The sequence below is a fragment of the Pezoporus wallicus genome, unplaced genomic scaffold (assembly GCF_028554395.1).
Source record: "Pezoporus wallicus isolate ANWC-B61680 ecotype Strahan unplaced genomic scaffold, APGP_CSIRO_Pwel_v1 contig_7073, whole genome shotgun sequence".
Taxonomy (NCBI): Eukaryota; Metazoa; Chordata; class Aves; order Psittaciformes; family Psittacidae; genus Pezoporus; species Pezoporus wallicus.
This window is the reverse complement of record NW_026641326.1, coordinates 2937277-2957290: the sequence shown is the minus strand read 5'-3', so window position 1 is coordinate 2957290 and position 20014 is coordinate 2937277. Positions and strand designations below refer to the sequence as shown.

The 20014-nt window shown below is 41.3% G+C and overlaps 1 protein-coding gene across 17 annotated transcripts in view; it reads left to right on the top strand.

Moving 5' to 3' along the window:
- The window catches only part of FOXP1 (forkhead box P1), a 387258-nt gene that overhangs the window by 152761 nt on the left and 214483 nt on the right, over nucleotides 1–20014 (top strand). For 14 of the 17 annotated variants that reach the window (XM_057422837.1, XM_057422851.1, XM_057422850.1 and 11 more), the window contains one exon: nucleotides 9894–9961. The gene's annotated coding sequence lies outside the window, so the exon portion shown is untranslated. Of the gene's footprint in view, nucleotides 1–2574; nucleotides 2796–4076; nucleotides 4437–9893; nucleotides 9962–20014 lie in introns of those variants that run through there. The other 3 variants (XM_057422844.1, XM_057422845.1, XM_057422843.1) reach the window with 3 other exon arrangements.

Below are 20014 nucleotides of genomic sequence, written 5' to 3'. Positions count from 1 at the left end.
GCTTGCAGAAGGTGAGGGGACTCGCCTCGCTCACGGCAACAGGGCTTTTACTGGGGACCAAGTGATGCAGTTAGTGAATGCAGCCAGCCTCCATGTTCTGTCCAGGCTGTGAGCAGCAGCTTCGGACCCTTTTTATTGGAACCAGTACTTGATGTGAAAATGGGCAGCTCTGACCCTATTGAAATCTCTGGCTAGTTTAGTCACAAATCTGAGGCTGAAGCAGCTTACCCCTCATAATGATGCCATTGTGCTCATCCTATCTGATCAGTTCTGGAAATGTTTTAGTAAGTCTATCTTACAACATTATAAGAAGATAATCAGCTGCCTTAGAAGGTCCCCATCTGGAGTATAGAGTTCTTTTACTGAAAGATGTTTTGCCTTTCTGAGATAGCTCTCGCATTTCATCATCTGTTGTGCAGAGATGAAGTGCATATGAAAAGTCAGTGACTCTGAATCCATCTGTTGTTATTATTTTCCACTGATAATTGGCTTGAACAATGAAATGTCTGTGTCTGTAGCCTTTGAAACTGTACACCCTGTTTATTTTCTAGAGGTCTTGCTCTACTCTCTCTCCCCCACCCCCCTTTTCTTTTTGTTTTGTTTTATTTTGGGGAGACTTTCTGTTTCATTTTTCTCTCAAGCTCTTAACTAGTGGAGCTTGTGTGAAGATGACATCTTTGACTCTGTGCATCAGTATGTGTCACTCAGCATCTGAAGCTTGCCTGCCAAATTTCGTCAGGGTCCTGTGTCTATTCTGTGTGAGTATAGAGTAGGCTTACAGCAGGAAGATTGGCAGATCCAGTGTTCGTAGATATCTTACCTGAAATGGAGTATTTATTTCACTTTATTAAAATATTAATTTAGAGTCTTGTATCTAATACCTATGGAATTAGATACTACCTGTAATTGTATAATATATTCAGTTGCATCCAGTTTTGCACGATGCAGGGTATTAATATTGGATCCCACTAACAGCAGTTCCATTAGCTTGCTCAACCAGTATGAGATATATATGAGCAGGGAGGCATAACTACCATCCAGAAGTGCCAAAACAGTCATTAGAAGCTCCATTGGGATGGACAAAGGCTTTTACACAGTGATATACTGATTAAATTTTGTTCTATGGTTTATTTGCATCAAGGTTAGATCACTATCATCTATGTGAACCGTATTATCTGACACCTTATTTAGAAGGTCATTTCAATGCAAAACTGGTGAATGATACAGGGGTTCTAAAATTTCTTGCAGGATTCTTTCCTGGAGGATTTTTATCCTGTTAGGCTTGACTAACTCATGTTAGCAATTTTATTGTGCTTTAATGTGGTGAGTTTATCCAAGGAAAAGTAAAAAACTCCCTCCATCTGTATGAGTGCACAGTGGAAGTGAACACACTTGATCCACATTGAAACTGTGTGTTATATCCCATATCCTTTGAAATAATCTATGGCACATGCTGCAGAATCCAGTAAATGTGTTGTTTCTTCTAAAGCCCAAATCTTCCTGTGTTTGCTTGTGTGTAAGTGCTCTTTCAGAATGAGATTTTGGTGCCGGACGCAGTTGTGTCATCCATGTTACGCTGTAGTCTGGAGCACAAGAGAGTAAGGCAGAGGAGTGTAATCTTGTTTGTGTTTCAATGGCAATCATTTAATACTGCAAGTTATTAAAAAATAATTAAATTACCAAAACCAACATGTAGTTAGGATTTACAAAAAGAGGTCAATGTGATTTGACTCCTTAAGTTAGGAAGGGACATTGGTGAATTCCAGTTGCTTTAAAATCATGCTGCTTCGTTCTCTTTGTGGAATGGAAGGATAAACGAGACTGAAAAATAATTTATTTCTCTAGAAGCAAGAGTAAATCATAGTGTATAATTATGTATATTTGATTACAATAATAAATCCTTAGATGTGCTTGGTGGTTATCACAGTCTCTAATTTAGTTTTTTTTTGAAGTAAATATAGTTTGGAGGGGTCGTTTTCTGAGAGTAATGTTTTGAAAATAATGTTTTTAAGAGAAACTTAAGAAATTTCTTCCCTTTCCCCAAACAAACTAGTAAATAGGTGTGCATTATACAGTGATTCATAACAGCTAAAATAGGTCTGTGTGTGGAATGTCTTTTTACATAGTAAACAAAACAAGGACAGTACAAGCAAATTCAAATTTTATCTGTCAACTCAACCAAAAGTCACTATATTAATTTTAAATTGCTGTTAGAAAAAGACTGGGCCAGGGATGTATTGGATTTCAGTACAGTTAATGAAAATGAATTTTACAGGTGGTGTTTGGTTGTGTTTCTTCTGCTCCGGCGAGATGGGTGGCTGAGCCAAAGCGGGCATAGCACACGATTCAGCTCTTTGCCAGAGCAATGCTTAGAGTAGAAATGAACGTTTGGCGTTGAGTTGTTGGTGCTGTTGTTATTTACTATTACATGAGGAAACCGTTTAACACTGTGATTTGATTTTGTAGCTCCTATCCCCTTAAACAAGCTGTGTCGCTTGTCAGAGATCAGGACAGGTAGAATGCACAGCAGGCGTCTGATTTGAGCCAGTTACTCATTTGCTGAGTGTTTGTGTTTATGCAAAGGGGCCTCTTCCTGCATATTTAATCTAGAGTAAGGCAGTGGCTTTTGTTGTGTTTAGACCACATACCTTCAGTCCTTCCTTACACTGCAGCCAGTGTTGAAGCACAGAAAGGCTGGATAGGCAAAAGTGCTTTAGTGTTTTCAAACTCTCAACTTTCTGCAGTTGGTTGGGAATTACTGTACAGCCCTAAGCCTTTTTCTTCCTCATTAATGGGTAAGTTTGCACTCCGGTAGAGTAAGATACTTTTGTTTCTGTTCCATTTTGTAAATGCACAGAATGTTTGTTTGGCTTTAATTGTCCAAACCTCCTTAAGCAAACCTGGCCTGCTGAGGGAGTTTGTTGCAGGGAATTTGGTCGACAATACAGGTGTTTCTGGAATATACTGCTGAATAAAGTACTAAATGCGTATTGCAATAGGGCAGGTATTTGCGGGGGGGGGGGGGGGTGAGTTCGGTGTTGTTATTCTTTGTACTAACAAATCCTGTTTTGTAACTATCCTGAAGATAATGCTTCCATTGTTAGCTAAAAGCTTTCAAACAGTGTGCAATGTAGAACTGCAAAAGCAGCAGCACAAGAAAAAAAGGAGGGGAAAAAAAAAAAAGCCCCACGCCAACCCTCTGGTCTTTATTGTTTCCTTCGCAAGGGTCCTTGCTAGAATGTCTGCGCTGTAATAGGAAGGTTTTTCTTATGTGGAAATTGAATCGTCTCTTCATTGATATTAATAGCACACTAGAGATGTTAGCCATGATGCAGAGCACCAGAACTGTGGAGTAGGAAACCTGATATTGCAGGGGGAAAAAATGACAGTCCTACTGCTCCTCAGTGTGGGAGACATCCCTGAGAGCAGAGTTTGCATAATGGCATCCTGGCTTAACTATTTACTTATAGGTATTTTTAATCTCAGGCTCTTTCTTTTGGTACAGGCGTAATTACTGTCGCTCGCTCTTGCGCTTATTAACTGCGCAGCTCGGCTTCTGCTTCAGTCTGGACGAATTAGTTTTAAAAATGACTTTGGAGAGGGTCCGTGCGGTGTGCCTGCACCATGTATGTACCGTGTGTGCACCGTGGGCTGTGTTAGGAGAGCGGCGGGAGGGAATTGGTAGCCAAAATTAAAGCAAAGATGACAAAGGGCACGTCTTCAAAGCAGACGCCTGTAGCACAGAGAAATGTGGGAAATGTGCAGCGAGGCCAGAAGTAGTAGTTTTGGTTACCAATTAACTATTTCCTTCGTTTGAGTAACTCCTCTCAAACAGAAGAGTGTGCTGTTCCACCACATGTTGGAAAGTGTGAGAATCTGAATAAAATTTCATCAACCTTATTAAAATATGTAGGGACTTTTTGGTCTTCTTGGGTACAAATCAGCCTACAGACTCGGAGGCATTTATTAACAATAAGACTGCCGAGGGTTTTTTAATAACAAAATTACAAATACCGTATCTAATTGTAAGTGTATTACTTTTATGCACCAGTTAAAAAAAAAAACCCAACTTTTTATGAGGAAAAGTACCTCAGTCAAAGCACCTTGTGTGATTAGTGCTATTGTATTCTTAAATTTTGATTGATAGAGATAATAGTTTTCACTTAAAAATACAGACAGGTACTTTAACTTTCCATGACAATAGCTATTTGCATTTCTTTTATCTTTTTGTTTAACATTTGTGGGGGTTGGGACGGATTTGATTATTAACTCTTATTGCACACCGAGGTAAATGCTAAAACAAAGCTTTTGTTAAAGCTTCAAAGGTAAAACAGCAAATATTGTTTTTTAAAGGCTTCAATATTTAAAGGGCTGTTAAAGGATACCTCGAAAATACTTCCACATGACCATGACCAAGAGTAGCACTCGCTTCCCAGGTAAGAGCGAGGAGTCCCGGCCGCCACCGCTGTCCGACCTCGGGGGCGGTGGCGGGGACTGGCGCGGCCTGAAGCGGGGGAGAAGCCGCGGGGCGGAGGGGAAGCGCCCGGAGCCGCGCACGGGGCGCGGAGGGGGGGGGAAGTGGAAATCCACAGTGGGAGAGCCGCCAGCCTTCCCCCGAGGCGAGTGCGGTGGAGCGCGAAGTGACGGCTCCGCTGGCTTAGGCTCGGCGGAGGTGCCAGCTATAGCGATCCCTTGCGCCCCGCGCCTGTAGCGGGTAGCTCCGCGGTGCTCGGGGAGGGGATATTCATTCCTCTCGCTCCTTTAATTAGGGGAGGTTAAGTTTCCAGAGGAGAGTTATAACACAGGCATAAAATGGTTAAGGCTGGCGTTGAGGCACGCAGAGTTATTTTAAGGAACGGGGAAGATGAGGCGCGTACAAGGCAGGCGGCAGCGTTTGATCTCCTGGCTCTCAGCGTCAGTGAGATGGCCTCTCATCATTTGATTGGGCATTTGACAGGTTTGATACTTTCTGGGAACGTGTTATGGTCTTTACGTCTGATGAATTCAATGAGGGCCAGCTCGGTTATGCAAAGTAATTCGTGTGAGGCAAATAACCAATCCATCATTAAAAGATGCAAGACTTAGAATCGCAGTTCAGATTCCGCATTGGAAGCGAGCTGTTCTTAACTTGTCTATTAACTGTTCCCATATTTCCTGTAAGAGCTATTAAAAAAGGCAGGGGAGGAATGGATTGTGATTAGTTTCGTAGCATTGGCTTACATCAAGTTATTCTTTTCCCAAGGTTACGGTGGACTCGAAAGGTAATATTATTTTGAAAGAGAAAATGTGCTGTGCGTATCTTTCTCCTCGTGCTGTCATTTGTTTCTCTTTTATTTCTGTTTAGAATAAATAATAAGCACCAGCCACAGATTCTGAACAGCCTGCTAATGACTGAAAATGAAAATACAGTATGATTTGCTCCCTCCTTCCACCGAGAAGCAGCAAGGTGGCAAGCATTAATATCCCTGTGCTTTGGCCTGTACCAAATCCATTTCCCCCTCTTCAAAGCGAGGTGGAAGAAGTGCACTTAGTCTCTCACAGTTTTACTGTTCACCTGCATTTCACTTTCTGAGGAGGTGATAATGACTCCTGGTATAGAAAATCTCCTGTACCATGGCTCCTGGGATTTAATATACACTGCACAATAAAAAGTATTCACCTTGACAATGGTCGGAACAAATATTTCTCCCCCAGGTTATTTAAAATAGTCACTTTAATAATTTTTTTTTAAGCTGCTGGATATTCTTTGACAATAAAATAGATACAACAAAACTGAAGAGACAGCTAGTGACCATCCTCAAAGGAATTGTACGCATGGTTGTTCTGTGTAGTGCAAGTAACCCAGCTGAGTGCACTGGGTGAGAAGAGTAACCTGCACGCAGGATTGGGCCCACAAGCCTGCCTGGTACCAGATGCTGCTTTTACCTATCAGTGCGCATCGTGTATTTTCAGGATTAGTGAAATAACGAGTGAAAACCATTATTTTTTCCTTCTTTTGCAAATGTACACTTGACAAAAATCATCGGTTGCATCTTTTCCCACGCAGGACGAGAACATAATAATTATGAGAATAGTAGGGCATATTTCATACTTCAGCCTGTGCACAGCTGAATGTGACTCAGGGAGTTTTGAAGGCAAAGAAGCAGCAGTATTACGTGGCTACGGTTCACTTAATTTAAAAGAAATCACTGCACAGAAGTGCTTATTTGGATCAAGTTTTGATATTTTAAAGATTTCAGGAAGGCCTGTAGTAAATATTTTAATCACAGACATTAAATATATTTTAGCTGGTCTTAGGAAAAAAGAAATCAAAATAAAATGTCAGAAAGTTTTTTTTGGTGTGCTGTTGGGAAGGTGTGTTTTCTCTAAATTTTATTTTTAATAAAATAAAATTGTGCTTTCTAGGTAGTGGATTCTCCTAGAATCTAGGAGTGATTCCTTTGCTACTTTAGGTTTCCAAGAATGAACTGTAGGCTACTCAAGGCTGAGACACTTGCAAAAAAAACTGTACATGTGTAATTCTAAGCAGGGGACCAGCTCAACTGTTCTACTTTCCTGTGTAAAATTACAGCCAGTTTGTGTGGGATCAAGGTCTTTGTTAATCTATTTTTGGCTATACCCAAGGCTCTTCTCATTTAGGTATTAGAAAAAATGTTGCTAAGTAGACTTTCATTTTGCAGTGTTCTCTATTTCTGCATATTCTTTATATTATTGCTTAAATTTGGCTTTGCAGCAATCACTTGGAGTTAAGGCTCCGTTGCAGCCTCCCTGAGATGACCTCCCTGCCCTGTAGGAGGAGACCACTAAATCTAATAAGTGGTGTGGGATCAAAAGAGTTTCAAGGTCCAACCTGACAGCAGGTATAATGGCAAAGCCTCTGATCTTTTTGTCTGGTCCCCTGGTACAGGAAAATAGGTAGGACCTGATCCAGATCAACAGGGGGGCTTTCTGTTAGAGTCAGCTGGAAAGGTTACGATGCTAGCTCAGGTTGTGATCTTTGTAAGATTATTACCAGTTATCTCTCTAAAATGCTGCTGAAAAAAAGCTGTTTTTAAAAGTACCTTTTATGCAAGGATTTCAAAATATGTTGCAAAAGCATTTACCCATCTCACTGGTGGGTAAACTGAGGAACTTGGCGACCGAACCTCAAGTTTTTCAGGAATATCTGGTAAAAGCTCCCCAGGGCACATGTTTTGTAAGGACTGTTTGCTTATAGGATACCAGTTGAGCCACGGGGATGCTGTTGTGGGTGCTTGGAGACCTCCCCTCGACTTGTGAAATGGCAGGACCACTGCTGCTCACAAAGTGGAGTTTTGTTTGTGGCTTGGCTTTCTATTTTAATCATTCCCTTGTGGGGAAAATATGAGTGTAGTGAAGTGTCTTGCTTTGGTAGGATGGGATTTTTTTCTTTGTTTGCTCCACACACACACTTACAGTGTTGATGGTACTTTGTGTTTATCTTAAAGACAGCATGATGGAAGGAATGTGTGTTGCCTACATCAGTTCGCACACCCGTATAAACATTTTCAGGAGGAAAGCCTGTATTTGTGTTTCTATGTTTTGAGATACTCAACTTGTAGACTATTAATGAGACATTTTCACAGGTGGGAACAGCTGTCTGTGCTGCTCATTTTAACTTCAGTGGTACGTTATCCAAATTTTGAAAGTCAGGTAGCATATATAAGATTTAGATAACCAGAAATGAAAGCACTCTGCATTGCAATCCAGGAGTAATTTGTGAGAAGGGCTGATGTTCTGCTCATCCCTATGTGTATGCTGCTCTCAGTAGACCCTGTTGGTCTTCCACCAGTGAATGGTGGGCTAGTGTTACTTGTTTCCTTGGTGTGTGTTCAGTTCATATAGGACAGATGTGCTTAGAGAATGTTACCTGCCTATCATAGCGCTGCCGAAGAGAGATTGTGTGCACATTTTATGCAAACGTGTAATTTTCAGCAGTTTCCTTAAAAAGTACATTTTAAGAGATGGTTCATTTGCGATCATGAAGACTCCGGGTAGAAATGAAGCCTGCTTGCCAAAATGCTGCCAAATCAAGGATCTGACTGCCAAATAGCCAGAAAATTTATAAAACAGATAAATACGAAAAGAGGTTTAAAGTGTCAAATCCAAGATAACCCCTGCAGCAAAGCAGGATAAAAGCCTTTATTGTTGCTAATCTACAAGCACATCGGATGTCAAAGGTCGTGTATTTTACATGAAAGATGTATTGTTTTACATACTCGCAGGAAGGTGAGACCTGACCTATTATGATGGACTAGAGTTATGTCCTTTAAAGTGCAGAATCAGGAATCTCTTCTACATGTACCGCAGCAAAGTACGTAGGGCTTCACAGCAAACACGTATGAATTGTAGCGCTTGATCTTCCAGTACCACGTTACTGTGGTACCATAGAACTGTGAAAAGCTTCTCACTCATATATTTCTCAAAACATGAAATATAAAATACAAATAAAATGCTAGTGAGCAACAGATAAAACCCATATTCATTTCATTTCAAGATAACCTTTTTTTTTTCCTGACTAAAAATAATTGGGTTTCAATGGTAAAGAAGTAATGCCTCATTCTCATGGTGAAAACATTTTTCCTTCCAAAAGAAATGGCAAATGAGTACATTTTCTTTTGAAAGTATTTAATGAAGATTCTGATTTTTTTCCCAGAGGTTGGTATTTTACTACCTCAGTAAAAAGCTTCCCCTACTGATGTAAATAGCATAACTTACCATTTGATGAGTTTCACAAACACCCCCAGTACTCCACATCACTGTGTGAATTTTAAGAAATGGAGTTTCACGTAGCTCTGTCTTACACATCCACATGTCACTGACTTTCCGTTTCATGTGATGTCATCTGTATCACCAAATCATTGCATAGTTTTCTGTCTGTATTACATGTTATTCTGCACCCCTGCAGCAGCAGATCAACATTTTGTGGAATTATGTTATAATTTTACTCTATTAAGGTATTTGGTCAATTGATGTGGAATTAATTCTGAATGCTGTTAGTGGTTTGAGTTAGTAACTTGATCTAAATTAATAAACAAATGTTTTTCTTTTCTCTTGTACCATATGTTGATCCCAATTACATGAACAGAAAGTGGCAGATTGTCATGTTTCTTAAAAGATTACATACTCTTTTGCATAAGAGAGAGTACACAAGATGCAGTAATATACAGGGTAAAAAAAAAAAACCCTACACGTGCTGTTTTCTCCCTCCTACTTTTTATAAAGATACACTTTAATTATTTCTCTTTTTAATACCCACTGCTCTTACCACCTTGGCATACTTGGTGTGCTCTTGGTAATGCTTAACAAGAAGATATCCCAAGGCAGTAAACAACTTTTTGAATTAGGAAGATGCAGCGAGTTTTAAAACCTCATTTAGGACTGTGTCTCTATGGAAAAGGAGGAGAAAAAAGAAAGGATCCAGAAGCTAAAATAGCAGTGGTTACAAATGGTCTTAAAACGCCTTAAGTAAGAAGAGCCCATACAGACAATAGTCAGATTTCTGAAACAAAGGACTGAACTCATCTATTATTCAGTCTGAAAATAGATTGATAGACATCAAGATTAAGAAAGTTTATGCTAGAGAACAAAGATGTCTCATTTCCATGGGGTTTTTTTCTTCTCTTTTTTTTCTCCCAAAGACCAAGTTGTTCGTGCTGAAGAGCCTCACACTGGCTGGTACTGATAAGCAGCAGTCCTGTGACTTGATTGTTTTTATTAACTCTCTCTGAAAGTCATTCACCATTAAACACGATTAGATTCATTTGTTGCTTTATTTATGTTTGGACTTGCAAATGTGGTGCCAATGAAAATGCTTTGAGTGTTGTTGCTGACACTGACCCAGCAGTCACGTGTGTTACCTTCTTTCTCTGCAGGGTAAGAAGAGTGACCTTTTTGGGTGGCTGTAACTGAAGATTGCTTCACAAGAGCAACAGAAGAAGGTAAATACAAATACCATTTTGCACACAGTTTCTGAAGCATGTCTGAAGGAAGGATTTGATCCTGCAAACCCCAGGAGCGTGCTTTAGTAACGCAATTAAAGGCTTTTCAGGCAATATTGATAAAGGTTGCAGTGCTGGGCTCGGAGCTAAGCCTTTGGAGCCACCACTGTGCCTTAGACCTGTGTTTTGCCTGGGAAGCCAGTGGTTCAGGTATCCAGTTGCATTTTGATAGTCAGGCCGCAAAGATGCACTTTCTGGCTCTCATATGTGTTCCAAGAAGGTCATTTGGTAACCAGACAGAGCCCACCTGTGAATGGGAAGACCCTACTCTGGCTGGTCTTGGTGGCCGCATGGCCAAGTCCATGGCCCAATATCGCGGGTGCTGGACTGGGGGCTCTCAACCCTGCAGCAAGGTCCCCTTACCAGGGAAAATCCCTGGGGAATGGTCAAGTCAGCCTAAGCACTGCTTTGTCCCAGGCTGATACACTCCTGGATTTACAGCAGGAGAGCAGAATTTAGCTGTTAATTTCATTGCTTATAATCACTGCAGAAATTAAAACACATGCTTTTTAGTCTTTGGAGCTCAGCAAAAAGGAAATAAATATCACTTGCTGCAAAATGTTTTTTATTTAAAACGATGTGCAACTCCGTTGCTTCTGAATTAACTCCTTGCCTCTCCTCTGGTCCAAAGTTTCCAGTTGCAAAGGAATATTAACATCACAAAAGTGGTGATTCACAAAATTAACTTGCAGAAGAGAAGAGTAAAGGCAGATCAGTGTTTGGTACTGAAGGGTGTCATCTGACTGAGGTTCATATGGCTGCTTTATAATCACCTTCTTTCAGAAATTAATAGTCGGTTAAGCACCATAGCAACAAGCAACACTGATGTAAGCGCTGAGCAGTGGCTGCTGTTCACTGTGATGTCAGTGCTCGTTAGTGCTGTTCTCTTGACCTTGTTTGAATATAAAATGGTGATTTCATTTTAAACTTAGAATTTTACAGAATGACTAAATGCATTGGAGTGTATTAGAGCTATTTTTATTTTTAATTTTATTAAAATGTACTTGAAGGGGAAAAAAAATGTCCCTGTTCTCTCCTGTTTTAAATTAAAATAGATCTGAGGATGATGTGGGTTTTTTTTCAGGTCTTTGTTGCCAAAAATACCTATTTAGTGAGGATGAAATTCATGAAGTTCAAGTGAATATTGCAGTCCTTGGCCATGTCAATGGTGCATGTCAGCTGTATGATATATGCCTCTCTTCCTTCAAGATTTGACTATTACTGCTTGGGTTTTTTTTTCATGGTGGAACCCATAAGGTATTAGATTCATTTCAGCTATTGAAGGAGAAGCAGATCTTGCAGTTTAAGAAGATGGTTGTTCCTTGCTCCTTTCAGTGATGTTTTCTCTGAGTTTTTGTGACGAATAGAAAAATTTTAAGTCCTAGGTGCATCAGAGGGCCTTAGAATTAATGGGAATCGTGTGGAGCCATGGTTCATGTGTGACCATGATGCTTTGTGAACCAGGAAAATCTGGAATTTTGGTTGTGATGACTGCAAAACCACTACCTTTAGACTTGCCTGAAGTTTACAGGTCATGTCTCCAAAAGCAAATGTATTTTGTATTGCTACCATCAGGACACCACGCATGCCAGACATGGCCTCTGCTGTGCATCTTTCAGGAGTAAGCAGTTTGAGTGCTTCATAGTATAATGTCACTGGAAAAGACCATTAGATTTTTCAGTCCGACCTCCTGAGTATCACAGGTTATAGAGTCTCACCCTACACCCTTGGGCAGAGCTGGTAAGTAGGGTTTAGGTGTCTCCTAGAAGCTGACCTAGGTTCAGTGGGAAGACCCTGAGGACTGGAGAACCATGGGGTCTGCTACAGTGGATGCAGTCAGGATGCGTGTTCAAGCACATATTCAAACTGCTCAACAAAATTCACAACTTGATGAAAAATAAGTTGTTCAATGTGTCCTGTAATCTTAGGATGTCCTTCTCCGGGAAGGTTTGGCCCTGTCCTGCTTCCACTGCAGTGAGGGGTGCCATTTTCAATGAAAACCCATTTGCTGCAGAATGGGCCTGTAATCTTGCAACATGTTTCATAAAATAAAGCCATAATGAGTGATATGTGGTCCAAGAAACTGGATGTCGAATTTCAGCTGGGTGAGAATTGAAACTGCTGAGATAATAAACCATGAGAATAGGAGATAGTAATGGAAGTAGTGATAGAGTCCTAATTAGAGCAGTGCCACTGAAACAGGGAAGGTTAAGGGTTTGGTTGATTGAGTTTGAGCTCAATTGCTTGATAGCTTAATTCCAGGTGAAATCCCATCTTCCGAGTTAGCGGTTAAGCCGCTCGGTAGAGTTACAGAGCAGGACTCTGTACTCCTTGAGGAGCAGCCACGTGGCCCTGGGCGTCCCAGCACTGCTTGCGAGCCTGGCCTCGGGCATGTGGAGTGGGATACAGCACAGAGCTGCTACAATAGATTTCTACTCTGCGTGGTTTGTTTGCTTTCTTTTTTTCTGTGAGCTCTAAAGAGCTCTGAACGAAGGTGCAAAGAACAGAATAGATACAGCAAGGGGCTTTGATGGTTAAACCTTCAGAATTAAGATGTTTACATTCTCCTTTATTTAGCACTGTTAGGCGTAATGCCTAATTATATGCCAGTTTTTCCTCAAAGTAAGAATTTGAAATGTTTGATTTGGGGAGAAGGGAGGGGAAATGTTTTTTACAGAATTATAGACAATAGGCGTTAGTTTTCTAGGAGCAGTCATTTGTTTAAATGTATGTAAAAGCATTTTCAATAATCAAACAGCATTCAGTGAGCACTGTAAATCAGGGATAGCTTGCGTGCTGAAAAATTGAAAAGTACAAAACATGCTACTAAAGTTGTACATTATTGATAACAAAAGACACATGCAGACTTTTAAGATAGTAAAGATAGAATCCTTTAGAAAACCTTTAACGGGGAAAAAAATCAACACAAAGGATTTAACAAAGTTGCACTTAGTTTAAAATTTCAAATCTTAATGCTTGTCAGAGTTAAATACTGATTAAATATTGATAATACAACAGAAGGTGCCTGCTGTAACTCAGAACCAGATGAGATGATCAACAGATAAATCTGTGTGTTTGGGCATTAACTTTCTTATATATGTATATTTTCTCCTCCTTTCCCTTCAAGCCAGGAGAAAGGTCAGAAGGACTTTTTTTTCCTAAGCTCAATACAAAAGATGGATTGTGCAGTTTGTCTATGTGGAAAAGTGGTTATGGGACAAAAAAAACCCTCACTTTTTCCCACTAGTCCTACCACTTTGTTTCACTGGGAGGAGATACGGCTCTCAAACCAGGTTGGCATGTCACTGTGCCATATCTTCGTTGGCCAAAGCAGTAGGTGCTCCAGGCAGAAGTTGAAGCCCCGACACAAACTTTTTGGGAGCAGTTTCTGTTTATGATTGTCTCAGCAGTGTGTGCAGCTTCTCCCCAGCGCTCTCCCTTGCTAGTCGCTTTCCAGAAGATGTGCTGCTAGCACCCTTATTCCTGTTTCCTCTACCAGCTGGGGGGTAGTGATGGTTGCACATCAAGCAGTGGGCAGTCAGTAGGGTGATGTTTTCCTTACTCAGTTTGGCATTTCGACTTTTCTTGCTTTTGAGCTAATGGGCTTAAAGTGTATTACAGAGCAGAAGCAGCCATCATTCTTAGAAGATGCAGTGTGCAGCTGCTCCTGCGTCTTGGGTACATTCATAAGAAAGTCTGTATTGGCACATACAACTTGGTTCTTGGATATGTTCTCCAATGTTTTCTCTGCAACAGGCCCAAACTACATAAAGCTGTACTGAAAGTGTTTATCATGATTGCTTGTGTCACCCCCAGCAGGAAATGGGGATGTGGGAGACCCCAGATGATGCCTGCTGCTCACTTGCTGGTGGCGTGGTGGTCACATAGCTGGAGCCATTAGTGTCCGTTAGGCCACATCGAAGACTTGGATGTATTTACTGTCAGAATGTTGGGAGAGGTTGTAATATCCCACTTGTTAAGACCTTTGAGTTACTCAGGCTGATGGGTGTGCTGCCGAGTGTTTCTGTAACATCTACTAAGTGAAATTACAGTATTACCTGCATGTTTTGGGGTAAACTCGAAAAAGGTGGTGTGGGCCTTTGGAAACAAGAAGTGCTTGAAGACCTTACCTCCTTGGATGAAAAGTTTAGTCCAGAGATGAATGAAACTGTGACTTTTCTGAAGCGATTGGGTCGAGCAGATGTAGAAAATAGATTAAGACATTTTGGAATAATTTAGAAAGTATCTGAGCACATCTCATTAACATGGACCACTAGCATTCTGCATTAAAGACTTCAAAGATCTGTCAGAGGAGTTCTTTCTGTGCTATTGTCTGCCAGCATTAGCGATCTCAAGAGAACATGTTTCTTTTGTTTGCTTTTGGCCGTTCAGCTTTTCTTCTTTTTTTTTGTCTTAATGTTCCTTAATATATTGTAAGTCTTCAAGTGGGTTGGTAGAAAGATATGTTTCTCAGCTTTAAGATAGTCAGTAGCAGGCTTTGATCCTCTTATCTGATGCTTTTGGACCAAATATTTCTGGTTTTCATGAAGATTAGCTAAAGTGAGCAAGATTTGGCCAGTATTCTGTGTAATACCACAGTGTTTCTTCCATTAGCTTGGGTAGATGCTCACTAAAATCTTCTGCTGATTTGTGTTACTTAATGTGGTCAAAGTGCCATCATCCGTTTCAAATGTGTGAAGAAAATGAAGCACGAGTCTTGAGTGGTTCAAGCACACATCTAGATTTGGAAACCACCAGCCAAATCTGTACCCACAGATCGAAACTATTGTATACAGTGAAAATGGCCAAATATTGAGAGATTGTAACTGCAGATAAAGCAGCCATAAAGGGTGCACTGATGTTTGTCAGTTACTCAAAAGTGCTGTGATGTCTATTAAACTAAGCTGTCATCAGAGGAGGCCCAACCTTTCTAATCTGATCAGTGGCATGCAAAAATGGCTCCATTGGCAAGTGCCATCATGAAGTTAAGGGCTGCAGCATGTTTTTCCACAAGCAGGTGTTTGAGTTCCTACCACCACCCTTCTGTGGAGCAGGAAATTTAAGCTATGTGCATCTTAAGAGGTAGACACGACATCCTATGCTAGGCATTGATCTGTCTGCAAGAGATGTTGTTGCAGTGGTGGGCAGCACTGTTGAAGCTGGTTGGGTTCATTGTCCTGAGCCATTTTGGAAAGTGTGCTGTAAAAGCTATGTTCAGATAGTTGGAGCTTGTTCTTGTGCCATCAGTGGTCCACGAACACTCTCTTCTCTCATACTGATTGTAGCTTCGCTAGGGACTGTGCAGAACAGGTACATCACTGTGTTCATGGTTTAACTTGACCTGACTACAGATACACCAAGTTAACGGGTCATAATACGCCATGCAGTGCAGACTGGAAACTGCATGTGATTTCCAGCCTGGTTCTTCAAGACCAAGCTGGACAGTATGTCAGGACATACTGCATTTTATCATAGCTCGGGCAAGAAAAGAATTGGGAATGGCACAGGTGGAAATGGCATTGGTTCTCATTACTCTAGACCCCTGGTGTGGACCATAGGTCAGATAGCCTGAGCTCATGCTCAGTCTCAAACACAAAAATAAATGCCATGAAAAGATCCAGGTTCAAGGTTTCCTTCTGAAGCAGGCAAATAACTCTGAATTCAGGGTGGTACTTCAACTTGCCCTTGGCAAATTATGCTGCCAGGCCAGTTCAAATAGGCTGATGGGCTTTAATACCCATCACTGCTGTCTGTTAGCAGCTCACAGCCATGCCTGCTTCTCAATACGAGGGTAAGAACCACTTGTAAAGTTGCAGGCTTGAAACTGCATTTACAGAACGGATGTCTCAAAGTCGCTGTACTCTCCTGTGTTAGAAAATGCAGAGATGTGAGAAAATGACACCAGAAATAGATTCTTACTGCATATTTCATATTTTATTTGGTCATCTCTAAGGTCACTGCCTGTTTTCTTCTACTGCACCAGAAGTGTATCTTCCGGCATACTGAAGTTATTGTCCTACGCCGGTAGCAGCCATATTTTACAGCGGCAGTGTTACAAGACCAGTGATGTCAGTGGGCATTACAGGAGGGCACCCTTCTTATTTGGTAGCTTGTACTAAAGCCAAGGCATTTGAAAAAAGAGTTTTTGGCCCTGATTGCCTGCCCATATTTCTCATTGCAACATATGAAAGCATTTTTCACTACTGCTAATGGCAGGAACTTCAGACGCCACCTCGGGGATGTTTCATTACTCAGTGTTTCTCCCAGTGTAATCTGTGAATTCTAATTTGCGGCTCTGCCACCTCTGCTGGCCATGTACTTTCCAGTGTGTTCTGCCGAATACTCCTTTACTGCTCAAAAGGGTCATCTCTGACTCTGAGCTCACTGCTCGTTTCTATAGAAGGGTAGCACAAACATTTTGACATTTGTAACTAAGACTCGGATGTAATTTCCATTGCAGACCATTAATATCTGTAGTTTTTAATACGGCTTTTCAGAATAGATTTTTGGTGAAATCTGATGATCTCTTTCTGTTTCTAAAAAAAAAAAAAAGTAGCATTGTTACCTCTTTCTTAAAAAAAAAAGATAAATCGGCATCTTTTGAATAATAGATCTACTTTCTTCTCCTGTCATGCCCTGGTCATTATTTTTGATAGGCCCTGTCTTTATCCATATTAGATGTAATACAAGTGTTCCATGAAACCCTCTGACATGTTAAGGGTTAGTGGATCCCACTGATGGAAGGAAATGTCTGTGGAAGGGCACAGCATTTCCTGCTACTGGGGCACTTCCACCAATGGAACAGTGGTACGCAGTCAGGACATTAGGAATTGTCTTTAACGATGTTAGAAATAGAAAGTGCTACATTTAAAAGCCAACAACAGCATAAATCAATAATATAAGCAATGAGACCATTTCCTTTTTGGGGGAAAGGGGGATTTTTTAAACCCTTTTTAATTGGTCATGCAGTTATTTTTGCAGTTTGTATTTGCTTTATTGCTGTCATCGTTCTTCATTTAAATTTTATTCCAGAAATTGGGAAAGATAATTTTTATTGGCAAAATTCTCCTTTTAAAATCTTACTGAATGCAAATTAAACATTATTAAATGTTATTATTAGAAAAGACAAATTATTTCTAAACAAGTACAAATTCTATTATGTCTTTATTCCTTTTCAGAACCTGATGATGTCCAGCAAGAAAAAATGTGTGCTGTTACTGTTTCCTTCCTTTTGTTTTAAGGGCGGAGAGCTGATTGCTTTTTGTGCTACTTGCTTAGAGCGTCCAAAGCTTTGAGCTCAGTTTTGGAGAACATTAAAATAAGCCCACAGGAGGTCCTGGAAAAGTTGTAAAAAATTGTAAGCATGTCTGCTGAGTGCATTACATGAGACAAATTGCCAGGGTAGGGCTGCAAGGTTCCAAACTTGTTATTTACCATCTGTTCTCTTTAAAACAATTCATTTCTGCCCCTAATTTCACAGCAGATAAATGCAGGTTTTGTAGGGGGAAAAAAGTATACTAATTAGACAAAATATTACTTAAAATGGAAAGAATTATCTGGATTTGTATTCATGTAGTTAAAAAGAGAGTCTGGCCTGTTCTTCTTTTGGAAGTTGGATAACTGGAAGAATATAGGTTAAAGATGCAGACTTTGGCTTTTTTAAATTTCTCAACGAGACTCAAGTGCACTGGGTATTACTTTTTAGATAAGTCGAATTTTAATATTGAAGTTGTTCTTTTATAAAAATGGTAGATCCTGAATCTCTGAGAACGTTCACGATATTTTCCAGTTTATTAACCCTGTAACAAGTTTCAGTAAATTGCATGAAGGACAGTGCAAATCCACTATGTGCACAGTGTAAATCCCATGTATGTAGTGTGTGCTCAGCAACTGTCTCGCAGTCTGTGTGGTTAGTGTGTTGTATGTTCATGATCCGCAGGCCCGCTGGAGCGTTACAGCTCTCTAAATCTGCCATGGTTAACTGGGTTTGAAATCCACCCACATCAGCCATAGTGTTTTCTAGATACTTGGTAAGGTCACAAAGTCCAGTGAAGTCCTTTTCCTTTTTTCCCAGCACAGATAGGATGGGAAGCTCAGAGATGAGCTGGGTGAAGAGTTAGGGCTTACTGGATCCAGCTGTGCTTGAAACTTGTGCTCATCTCCTACTGTGATACCCAGATGGGCAGGATGAGGCAGTGTTGTGGTGCCATGCTCCATCACCTGCATCCCAGTGGTGCACTCTACCACTTGAGGAATCAGCCTTTGAAATTGCTCTGCTAGAAGCTACTGGAGAGGAAGGCTTTTAGTTAGAAGGGATCTGAGCACCTTAACTGCGTCCAAGACCACTGTTCAGAAGAAACGTCCATTCTAGTTCTCATACCTGAAGTAGGTGTGGTTGGATTAGTACTGGACACTTGAGGATCCCCACCATGCTGGTGTGGCCAGGGGATGGGCAGCATGGCCGGGACGGTCTGTGGTGTCTTGTGCATTGCTGTGTCAGCACACAGCTCATGGCTGCCTTCCAGATCCGTCTTGTCTGTGGTCGCACAAGGGTTCAGTGTGGGCCATGAGGTCTCCTCTGTCCCAGCCTACCTAATCTTACCCACTCCTTACATCAGAGTGGTAGATATATGTGCATAGGTCTGTCCAATCTGGACATCTGAAGGACTGTTGTAGGGGAGCAAACTTTCTGGTCAGTATGTTGCTTGGGAATATTGGCAGTTGGTAGGCTTTTGTTGGGATGTTGGGTTTTGATAGAACATTAGGAAAAGATGTTTGTCTCCTAAAGTAAATCTGTACTTTCCCAGCTCCTTCCCTGTGTTTCCTGCTGTCTTCTTAGCTAGCAGTGGCTTTCTCCAGGCGCCAACATAGCAGCTCATTGCATATGGCAAGGGGAAGGCCTGAGCACTTGCTGTGTTCTACTGTCATAAGGCCACATACCCTCAGTTCCCCACTTGCGTCTCCTCTTCTGTGGCTGCCTTCCCTCTTAGCAAGAGTAGGGCTGTTACCAGCTGTATTACAAGATACCAGGTACCTGTAGAGGGTAGAACCCAGATTACCTCCACATGTGGCTAGGGCAGAAGACTGTCCAAGTCTTCTGCTTCCCTGCTGTTGTCATTCCTGGGACAGCACATACTTGGCCAGGCATGAAGTCCTCCAGGAACAAGTGGGACCTTGCTCATCTGGAGAGAGTATCTGCCCTGAAAAGGAGGAGCATGGAGTTTAGGGCTCTTCATCACGCTTGGCCACAGTGCCAAGTGCAATGGAGGGTGGGCTGCTGGTGATGTTGGAGGAGGTTGTGTGGGGTGTAGGACCTATGATGTGTAGGAGACAGGATTGTTGGGAGAAGTTCTTCCCCATGAGTGGGTGAGGAGGGAAGGTCCAAACCAGCTTTGTGGACATTTGAGGAGACCCTCTCTTTAAAAAGAGCTATAAGGAGACTTTACCACATTTTGTCCTCTGACATTGACATCCCGTCTGGTCACTGTGCATGAAGAGTGATCTGTGGCATCATCTGCGTAAGGCCTTATATATCTTTGTAGAAGAGCTAGAGTTTATCATAGTTTTATATTAGGTTTCCCTCAGCATGTAACTGGATGCGTTAATAGTGACATGATCCTGGCGTGACCTGGACTTTAATGGGTTTGAACTTGGAACTGTTCAAGCATTAAGAAAAAGCCCTTGCTCCCTGCATGTATTCAGCAGCTGCTTTTTATATGCAGAATCCGGAGCTGCAGAGGTGCAGTGGTGGTGTGTTTTCAAGTGTGTTTTCAACTTTCAGATGAAAAGGACTAAATAACTACCGAAAAACTGGGCTATTTCTCTCCTGATGCAGATGTGTGACTGCCAGGATGTGCATACATCAAAAAGACAACGTGCCTCTGGGCAGCTTAAAACCTACTGCTTGGTTTTGTTTTGCTTCAGGCAAACAAAATGTCAAGCCCTCCATCTTGGGAGAGTGTTTTTGCTGTTACCAGGTGCTTTGGACTGAGCCT